Source organism: Lygodium microphyllum, chromosome 10, assembly GCF_053477565.2.
Source record: "Lygodium microphyllum isolate KBCC chromosome 10, Lygodium_microphyllum_v1.1.10, whole genome shotgun sequence".
Lineage (NCBI taxonomy): Eukaryota > Viridiplantae > Streptophyta > Polypodiopsida > Schizaeales > Lygodiaceae > Lygodium > Lygodium microphyllum.
Window position 1 is genome coordinate 38,432,898 of NC_141144.1, and position 10,865 is coordinate 38,443,762.

At 43.9% G+C, this 10,865-nt stretch overlaps 1 pseudogene; it reads left to right on the forward strand.

Moving 5' to 3' along the window:
* Nucleotides 1–8,644: 8,644 nt before the first annotated feature.
* LOC148029891 (3-oxoacyl-[acyl-carrier-protein] reductase, chloroplastic pseudogene) lies at nt 8,645–9,435 on the forward strand (annotated as a pseudogene).
* Nucleotides 9,436–10,865: the final 1,430 nt, after the last annotated feature.

A 10,865-nucleotide genomic window follows, 5' to 3' on the forward strand; every position in this document is an offset into this window, starting at 1 on the left:
CCGACCTCCCGCTCTCATCGTAAACTCGTGCAAAGATTATCACCAGTGCCAGCAGCTAATCTATAACCACACGCAAGAAATGGAGACACTCCACCTTAGGAAAATAAGGCCGGGGATTCAAACCTGCATAGCCGCGGGAAAACTCCCTCTTGGGAGGAGGTTAAGGGGATAAAGGTGGAATTATTGCAAAAAAAAATTTGAATTTATCCTCCCCAGCCGATGTGTGGCTGGGGGCAAGGGATGGGCTAGTAAGGGCTGCATGAGGAGGTGGGGGGAGAGAGCCATGCAACGGGCCACGTGGGGAGGTCCCCTCTCCCCCCCCTTGGACTATAAGAACCCCCTTTGTGGAGGGGGGGAAAAAAAAAGAGGCTGCGACAGGCTGCCGTGAAGGGGGGATGGTCGCCAGGCTGCCGTGAAGGGGGGGGGCCCGTGAAGAGGCTGTCGTAACGGAGGCTGCCGTGAAGAGGGTGACCGTGAAGGAGGGGGGCCGCCATGAAGGAAGGGGCCGTGAAGGAGAGGGCGACCGTGAAGGAGGGGGGGGCGCCATGAAGAAAGGTGGCTGTGAAGGAGGGGAGAGCCCCAATGCCGTCCGTGGAGGAGGGCCCTGCCGTGGTGTAGGACCAGAACGCCTCCCAAATCCTTATCTCCACGCCACGTAGTTTCCTGAAGCTTCTTAGAAGCTTCTCTAGGAAGCTTCTAAGGGGGCTTCTCTAAGCCCCCTTCCTATTGGAACCACCGCAAATCCATATTAGCCCCGATTTTTAAGGCTTTTTCCCATGGATTTCCCCACACAAGTCCATATTACCCCCATGGGTTCCTTTTAAACCCCTTTCCCTTTGCAACACCCACAAGCCCCTAGCCCGGACTTTAAAGAGAAGAAGGGGAAGCCTACGAGCCTTCCCACCTATCACCCACAAGGCTAGCCCTAGGATTTTTGGGGAAGGAGAAGAAGAACTCTAAAGCCCCATTCTTGCAAGGCCCATTCGCAAGAGCTCCTTCCCATAACAAGCTTCAATTCCCACAAGCTTGCTCGAGAAAGCCCCAATTCCCGCAAGCACTTATTAAGTTTCATTTTCCACAGCTCTTCTGCAAAAGGCCCAAGTTCCAATCCCTAAGGCCTTCCATAAGCCAAATCCCACAAACCGGTATTTCTTTTTCAAGGATCCGTACTTCAAAAGGGGATCTTGTACGTATGAGGGAGAAGGGCAAGATCTTGAGGCTGCATACCAAGGTGAGTAAATTTATAGGCCGCGAAGGCAATCCGGAAGCCAAAATCACGCCTACAATGGGCCCTAAAAAGTCACAAGACGCTCCTGCGGAAGGATCTTCTCCTAGTATTTACGTGGATATTTCCCGGAGTCCACAAGTCCAGGTTTTATCTATTTGGATTCCACACAAAAGTATTGAATTAATCACAATAACTTCATGGATTAGGAAGCACTCATGCATGTTCAAATTCAACTAGTCAAGTTAAATGCAATTGGAAAATGAATTGGCTATTTGAACATTTATTAGAAATAGCTTAAGATATGAAAATTGGTCATTGGTACGTTCAATGGAATGAATGAAAAGAGCATAAGGTGTCTATGCATTTGTAGGACCTTATTAGTAAGTTTTCCTTTTGTGCATTCAAAAGTGACGAGCCTAGGACAACTATTACCTCATTGCAAGGTTGAAATTATTGAGGTACACCTTTTTACTAGGCATGGAAAGATTAATGGCATGTCACATTTTTAGATAAATCTTCCTTGTAATGATTCATGAGGAAAAGTTAACACCCATAAGATGTTATTCGAAAAGAAATAGAAGAGCACGAAAATGATCTATGGACTTGCAAGTGGCATGTAAAATGGAATAAGTTAACACTAGTTTTAGTTTTGTACGAGCTTCATTGACTACATTGGGCTAGGAGAAAGTTGCGTATTGCATAGTCGTCATGCAAAAATGTCATTCATCAGGAGCCGCATTTAGGAAAGGTTGCATGGTTTATCAAAGCATAAGATTCTAAAGTGTAGACAACAAGGTTGTAGGCATGATTATTTGATGTAAGCCCTAGTAGGACCTAGGAAAGTTAGTGTCCGGATTATCAGGCATTTTTACTTTACCAAGGAAAGATAGGGTTATTGTGAACCATGTGATGCGTAGAAGCAATGAATCGCATGTTTACATGTATTGGTGTAGTTGTAACTATTTTTCCTCCTTTAGATCTAGTTTATTATCTCTAGAAAAGGTTCATCCTTTTCGCAAGACAAGTATATTGAGTTGCCTAAATCACCTAACCCACAAGGGATTCATATGGGCATGGTTCAGTCGATATGGCAAATAACCCAAGTGCTAACTAGGGTAGCACGATAAGGAGTCGACCTAGTTTTACACTTGTTGCCAAGTCAAAACCCTCAAACCCAAAGATCATACCCACATTCACGAAATGTTGAGTAAATTGGATGTTCATGCATAAAACGATCTAAGGTTGCTACCCTAAGGATCATTCGACCTAGTGCTAGAACTTGGTTTGAGTTGGAATCCCTAGGACCGAACGTTGTCGGTCTAGTGCAATTAGGAATGGGCTGGGTAAGAAGACACCCTAAACCCTACTTCGAGTCTAATCATAATTCTTGGCCAGAAAACACCTCTTGGAATGGAGGCGACACTTGTGCAACAAGTTGCAACGTCGCATAGCCTTGTGGTTTGATCACAAGAAAGTTTTGCCAATCCTTGGAATGAGGTTGGCAGGTTCTTGCGCAAATTTAACTTACAAGAGGATGAGTAATCATCCTGTCACATCACCTTTCTTGGGGAATAATTGCCAAGAAAAAGGAGAGTTAGGTATTTGCCTGGAAGCAAATGACCAATCAATAAATTGAAGCGACATGGTCGCCAGGATTTACTATTAATAAAACCTAAGGTATTGATTAAGTTGGGTTATCAGGGTATGGCCCTAACCCAAGGACAAAAGGGTGAACAAACAAACCCTTCGGGATCTTGCCAAGTCGCAATTTGATCCCAGATCGAATGCTGGATGCATTCGGAGAGAATGATTCACTTTTTAACAGTTGGCCAAATAAAACGACCACTGGAATTGATTGTGCTTGTAATAGTTTAGAAAGCACTGTTTGCATTGTTTGCTCAAGGAACTAAAGGATGAAAAGATATCTAAATGCTTCAGGTTGAAGGCCTGAAGGGAGAGGCAGCTTCAGTTACCCCCGACTGCCTGCCTGACCCTAACCAAGGGGGTTGTTGACCGCGCCGGGAACGTGGACCGAACCCGCCGCGAGAGGTCTTTCCGTTGAGCTCTACTTGGAGCAAGAGGACGCTTGGGTGCCAGGGGGGCTCTGGCCGTAAATCCCTCGCCTTCCGGGTCCTGCACAAGAGGCTAACGTGACTCGAGATTAGATCTCGAGGCCCGCATACTAGTCTACGGGCGGAAACTTGGAATAGTAATCCCTGGTGGATTACTGGATAGCCTTCGGGCGGATTATGAACAAGCCTACGGGCGGAACTCCTTGTATTTCAAAGATAAATGATGATATGATAATAAAGAAGTTGTTTGATACTGTTTTTCTATGTCACGTGATAAGATTACGTGAAGGAACCAGTGCTTAACGGGATTAATCAAGGGAGCTGTTTGTTATATGTCAAACTAATGTGTTAGGTAATTACATAACTAAAACAAACCGAGGAAAGTGCGGAGGATGGACCATGGGTCCGTCCTACGGATGGGTGGTCCCGGTTAGCCGGGAACTTTTCTCAAAGTCCTCGACGAACAGAGGGATGATCAGCATCACCAAAACAAATAACGAGAACGATGACTTAGAATTACCTATTACCCGATTCACGCTGTTTTAGGGGAATGGAATGGGACTATGCCTTATGGCAGAGAGGTCAAGCCTTGCATCCCTCTCGTTTCCCATTCTCCTTGAACCAAGTGCGGCATGAATCCGCTTCAGACCGGGCGTTTCTGCGTAAAGTAGTTCGATCGGGTTTGACGCTAGTTGCTGCTAGCTAATGACCAAATAAGAAAACCCAAATTCAGGTCGATCCTAAGTGGGAATGGCCAGGATACTTCCGCTACGGGGCAGACACGGGAAGACCTAGATTGCAAAACCCGTAACATTCCATGGGAGTGCCGGGCGGAGTTTTCTAGACATCCTTTCCGATGGACTGCTAAGACGTGTCCTGGATGATCCTAGTGGACACGTTACAGTTGGTATCAGAGCTGACCAACAACGGAATTGTTTTCATGAGATCTCAATAAAATGAAGTAAAGAAATTGTTGCTGTCCAAACATTTCCTCATCTTCAATACTGTCTTGCAGAACTATGAAGCGTGGAACAAGTTTTTGGTGTTCCGGATCATGTTTATGACTGCAATGCATTCTCCGCATTATAGGCAGAGAGTTGAAATGATGAACATCCTGGAGCAGCTCTATAATCCATCACCTTTATATATAGAACGAAGATGGACTGGGTCTTCAGGAATCTACTACATAGCTGCCCACCGGTTCGCTTATCTACAAACCAACCTAAAGAGGATCAAGTGGTTGGAAGATTTGAAAGTCGTGAAGCTGTTCATTTTTGTGGAAGCTCACGTAAATTCGACTTTGCATATTCAAGGTCGGAGGGTTGAATTGAACTCATATGTATATGAGGAAGTAACCCGTGTAATCTCAGCTGACAGGATTAAGGTGTTGGGCCGCCATGGGAAGTATGGATTCTAGCGGAAAGGATATCCTGAACTTCCGATGAATTATCGATTCCTAAAGATCCATGACCCAAAACCCTACTATTACACAGTTTCTGTAGACAAATCCAATACAATGTTGTTCTCCCCAAACTAAATGTAATGATTGGATTATCATCACATGAGATGTTGTATAAGGCTACGCCCATGTAAATATAAATAAGGACTTCCTTTATCAATATCCGATTGTGCATCAGGGTTGTTACGAAAAGTTAAGTAGCTTCATGATTTACGAGATAGCTGAACTAAAGATAAGCTAATGTCAATTATCATACAATAATGTTAAGAAAACTTTTACTCAGGCACAACCCCAGGTACAGGTTCCAAATTCGCCCCCTACATCAAGTACTGCTGTGATCCAGGAGAAGAAGTTCCTCCTCAAGCAGATAAAGCCACCCGAGTTTGACGGGAAAGGCAGATTCGTCCAGTCTGATGCTGAAATTTGGATTGAATCTATGGAGGATTACTTCGAAGCAGCTGGTACTGCTCCCACCAATCAGGCCATGCTCGCCAAATTAAAACTCACCGGTGAAGCTAGATTATGGTGGAAACAATGGTGCAGGGATCAAGGGACTTCAGAGGGGTCCGTTACCTGGGAGAAGTTAAAGCAAGCCGTGCAGGGGAGATATTTGCCACCTGCATATCGTACACAGAAAATGAATGAGTTCTATGAGCTAAAACAGTTAGGACTCACCCTTGACACATACTACTCTAAATTTGTCTCACTCTTAAAGTATGCGCCACAAATGGACACGACGAAGCAGGTGTCCAAATTTTGTGCAGGCTTAAATCCACCTGTAAATACCCGTCTCGAATCTATGCGACCATCAGATCTTCAGGATGCACTCATTCGAGCAGCACCTATAATTCAGGAAGTGCAAGCTAGATCAAGGGGTATCAAGAATTGGTCTTATAGCGACCCGAACAGAGGAGCATTCAGACCCCAAGTTAAGAGAGTTCAAGGCCACAATCAGGGACAAAGGAAGAAAGCAAGGACAAATAACGTCAACAACTTTGTTCCTACTCACTGTAATGGCCGAAACCTCCGATGTTTCCACTACAACGAACTCGGTCACTTCAAAAGGCAATGTCCCAAGCTCAGCGAGGGTCACCGTCAAGATGCGGGCCGCGGTCAAGGAGCCGCCACCCGTGGAAGAGGGAGAACTGCCTGCATTACCAATAGGCAAAGATGTGAGGCAGAAGAAGAGGAAGATCCGACTATGGAAGCGGAATTCGAAAGAGCGACAGTCCATGCCGCTTTACACAAGAAGGGGCCGAATCGCCAGTTCTCGGTGATTCAAACACCGTCGGACTATCAAGGTAAAGGTTTCAAAACCTTGATTGATTGTGGCAGTACACATTCCTTTATCTCACCAGTGTGTGCTAAAAGATTAGGAATAGCCACAGTAGAAGCTCCTACCCTACTTGTGGAATTGGCAAACGGTCGTGAGGTAACTTGTACCAGGCAAACTGCTAAGGAGGAGTTCTATCTGGGAGGAAAGAAAACCTCAGTCAAATTCAGAGTCATGAATTTAGGTATCCATGAGTGTCTACTCGGGATGGATTGGCTTAAGCCTAATGACGCTCACATCCACTGTGGAAAGGGTCAAGTTTCCTTTCGAAACTCTGAAAGAGAGTTTGTTACAACTCAAGGTGAGGCAGGAGTGCCAAGAATCCAGTTAGCCAAAGTATCGCGGATCATAAAAGGGGTTAGAAAAGGATTACCTGTTTACCTGATCAAACTCAACAAATTAGATCAAGGGCAAGAGTTTCATGAGGGACCCTCTTGGCTAAAGGAATATGCTGACGTATTCCCTGAGGAATTAACTGAACTTCCACCTCCAAGAGAAGTTGATCATGAAATAAGGCTAATGCCTGGAGCTGCGCCAATTGCAAAGAGACCTTATAGAATGTCCATACCAGAAGCTATTGAGTTGAAGGAACAACTCAAGCAACTGTTAGATCAGGGTTACATCCGGCCTAGCAACTCACCATGGGGAGCTCCAATACTATTCCAGAAAAAGAAAGATGGGACACTTCGACTATGTATTGATTACCGTGGGTTGAATCAATCAATAGTCAAGAACAAATATCATATTCTTAGAATAGATGAGCTTCTTGATAGTCTTCAGGATGCCAAGATCTTCTCCAAGATTATTTTAGGTCTGGTTACTATTAGATAGGAATCAAGGAAGAAGATATCCCAAAGACGACCTTCAACACTAGATATGGACACTTTGAGTTCTAGCTATGTCATTAGGGCTTACGAATGTGCCTGCCACATTCAATAGGTTAATGAAGGATATCTTTAGACCATATCTTGATAAACTTTGTGCTCGTCTTCTTTGATGACACTCTAGACTATTCCAAACAGGAAGGAGATCATGAACCCCAACTTCGGATTTTCCTTGAGACAAGGAGGTCATACAAGCTGTATGCTAAGATGACGAAATGTGCATTCCCCAAACATCAAATTGGTTATCCGGGATTCATCATATCGGTAGAAGGAATCTCAGTGGAGCCAGCCTAAGTTAGAAATGTTCTAGGATGGCCAAATACCAACAACTGTCAAAGAAATACTCAACTTTCCTGGATTGACAAGATGGTATGGGGTCTTCATCAAAAACTATGCTTTGATTGCAGCACCGTTGACAAAATTATTGAAGAAGCAAACGTCCATTGCATGGTCAACTGCCGAACAAACTAGCTTTGATAGGTTGAAGCAAAGTTTGGTATTAGTACCGATCCTAAAACTTCTAGACCACAGTAAGGAGTAGAGGTAGTAACTGATACTAGCATGCTTATGTAGAAAAGTCATCCTATAGCCTAATCTTCAAGAAACTGAAGACCCATGAAAAGAATTATGCTACCCATGATCTTGAACCTTTAGTTGTCAAGCTTTGGAGACACTACCTGCGGGGTAACAAGTTTACACTAGTGACTGATCATAAAAAAAGTCTCAAGTGGAACTTTACCTAGAACAAGCTCAACATGAGGCAATGCCAGTTGATTGAAGTACTGGAGGGGTGTGACCTTAAGATCAAGTACTGAACTGGAAAGCAGTATGTAGTTGCTGATGCACTCAGTCGCAAGGCATTCCTAAATTCCCTAATCTTGCAGAATCCATCAATAGCTAGATCTCTAGCTACAAAGGTATCTATGCCAAGCAACCCTATTTTCGAACTAGCTAGAGAGGAAGCATGCCATGATCTAGCCTATCAAAAGGTGCTAAGGGAAGTCTCTATCAAGGACCAGGAACAAAAGCTATAGGCCAAAGGTCATGAATTCTCTGTCAATAATGGACATGTCTACTATAGAATGAGAGCATGTATACCGGCAAGCCAGTTACTTAAACAGAAGAGATTGTGCGAAGCTCATGATTTCACTTTCTCGGGACATCAGAGCTGCGAAGGATAGACAGAAGGCATACACGGATTTGAAGTGTCAAGATAGAATATTTGAGGAAGGAGACATGGTCTTCATTCACGTATGCCCAAAGAAGAGTTCCCTATCCTTAGGGGATTGCAAGAAGCTAAATCCAAGGTATTGTGGACCATACAAGATCCTCAAATACCTAGGACCCAATGCTTATAGACTGAAACTCCCTGAGAACCTAAAGGGTCATAATGTATTCCATATCAGCCTATTGAACAAGTATGTACCTAATCCTAGCCATGTACTTGATGACCAACAAGTTGTAATGCCTAGCCAAGGAGTCCTTGAGCTACGGCCTAACAGGATCTTAGATGTTGGGGAGAGACAACTGAGATCCAGAACCTTGAGAGAATGCCTCGTCCAGTGGGAAGATTATCCCAAGGAGGATGCCACTTGTTCTGCATGGGCAGTATAGTGGAGAGGGGTTTGGAGCAAGAGGAACTTATCTGTAATGCTCTGGTTTACATGTATGCGAGCATTTGTGCCCAATCTTTGTGTATCAAAGGACTTGTTTCCCCTCACCATACGGCCAGCCGCTATAACAACTGCCAGATCTATGGTTACTACGACAGAAGAGGCCACTGTGGTAGTTGCAAAGTTAGTTGAGGCTCTTGTTGCAATTGTAGCACGTGCTTCTAGAGGCATTGGGAAAGCAATTGCTCTTGCTTTGGGAACTGTGGGGGCTGCAAGGTTCTTGTCAATTATGCGCGGTCATCAAAAGAAGCTGAGGATGTCGCTAGTCGAATTGAAGAGATGGGTGGCTCAGCCCTCATTTGTGGTGGAGATGTTTCAAAGGAGGAGAATGTTGATACCATCATGAAAACTACAGTTGAGAAATGGAGCACTATTGATGTTCTGGTAAACAATGCAGGCATCACAAGGGATACTTTAATGATGAGAATGAAGAAATCCCAATGGCAGGAAGTTATTGACTTGAATTTGACTGGTGTTTTTATGTGCTCTCATGCAGCTGCGAAGATAATGATGAAGAAGAGAAAGGGAAGAATCATAAATATATCATCAGTTGTTGGTTTGATTGGCAATGTAGGTCAAGCGAACTATAGTGCTGAAAAAGTCGGTGTCATTGGGCTCACAAAAACGATAGCTCGTGAATATGCATTAAAAAATATTACTGAAACATTAGCGTGGGAGAAGCGGCTTTTCTGGTTAGAGAGAAGAGCTTTATCGGGCTGGGGAGAAGAAAAAGCAACGGGAAAGAGGAGAACAAGCTTTGGAGGAAGTAGGGGGCGATCAGCATAGATGGCAGTATTTGCATGGGATGGCTTTGTTATAGGCCACCACCAATGTTGAAAAAGAGATAGAGAAGTTGCAAGGATTACATATGCTATGCTTTGCAGCAACAACAAACTGAGGAAGCCGCTCTGAAGGCAGTAGAAGCGATACTGAATCACGACTCATTCTGCGATTGAGTGAGCACAACGAGAAGAAGGCGCTGCATCTTGAGTCAACACAAGGAGAAGAGGACTGCAATGACGAACAGACGTGACTAAATTCGAGTGTTCCATATGTAGTGGTCTGCTAGGATGGACTAGAAGCTGACAGAAAACTGGTGAATGAGGAGTTCGCACATAGGACACAGAAGTTGTCCTAGAGGGATCAGTGCCATCGAGATTGACCTCGAGACTACCTACTCCTGCGTCGGCATCTGTCAGCATGTTCGGGTGGAGATGATCGCCAACAACCAAGGCAACCGCACTACCCCTTTGTATGTGGTCTTCATTGACATGGAGTGCCTTATCGAAGAAGCTGTGAAGAACCAGGTCTCTCGTGTACATATCAATGTGCTTGGATCGGGACGCCCCTATGACTGCAAGACATGTATTCTAGATATACAATTACTAGAAGACTAAAGCATGTATTGAAAGCGGAATTCCTACAATTGTCAAGGCGGCTGCTATCAAAGCTGTGATTGCTTTCGAGTGGAACACTATCTATGCCTTTCGAAGGAGGCTATGATCTTATTAGTAGGAGTGCTGATCGCTAATTGGGAATTGACGACTTTCATGACAACATCATTCAAAGGCTGACAACTTGACTCCGAACTATTTCTGTGCACTTGGAGTGCACCGTCAGAACAAAAACCTGTCTATAAAGTGATATTGCAATGTATGGACATTGCTATTTATTTCATTTAGAATTGTATGTAAGCTAGCAATCCTATTCAACCCACCATGAGAGGAAATGACTAGCAATCAGATGGACTGCTTTTCTAGTTGTAACTCACCCTGAGTGAGCTGCAACCTTGTATATCTTCAAGATTGGCTTAGTTGCCATTTTTAAACCTTATGCATTGGATAGCAAAATTTACAACTACTTTTGCTCAGGCAGAATCTACTGACTGTGTTCTGAGATTGCCTTGTTGAGAGCGGAATTTAGGTGACGGGAAGTGCTTAAAAATAGCAAAAAATTATGAATATCAAGGGAAAAATATTCACTGTCAAAGGCGGCAGCTCGATCTAGGACGAATTTAAGCGCCAAAGTGCTTTAAAGGCACCCGAGCGACACTTGTTGATTTTTAATAATTTTTGTAAACGCCCCGAACAACGTAGTATGCTTAACAATTATGATATTCACTTGTTTTCAAGATTTAATATAAAAGAGAATGAATACTTAAAGCTAAAAATAAAAATTACTCACAAAATTATAGCCATGAAAATGTAAAAGTAATG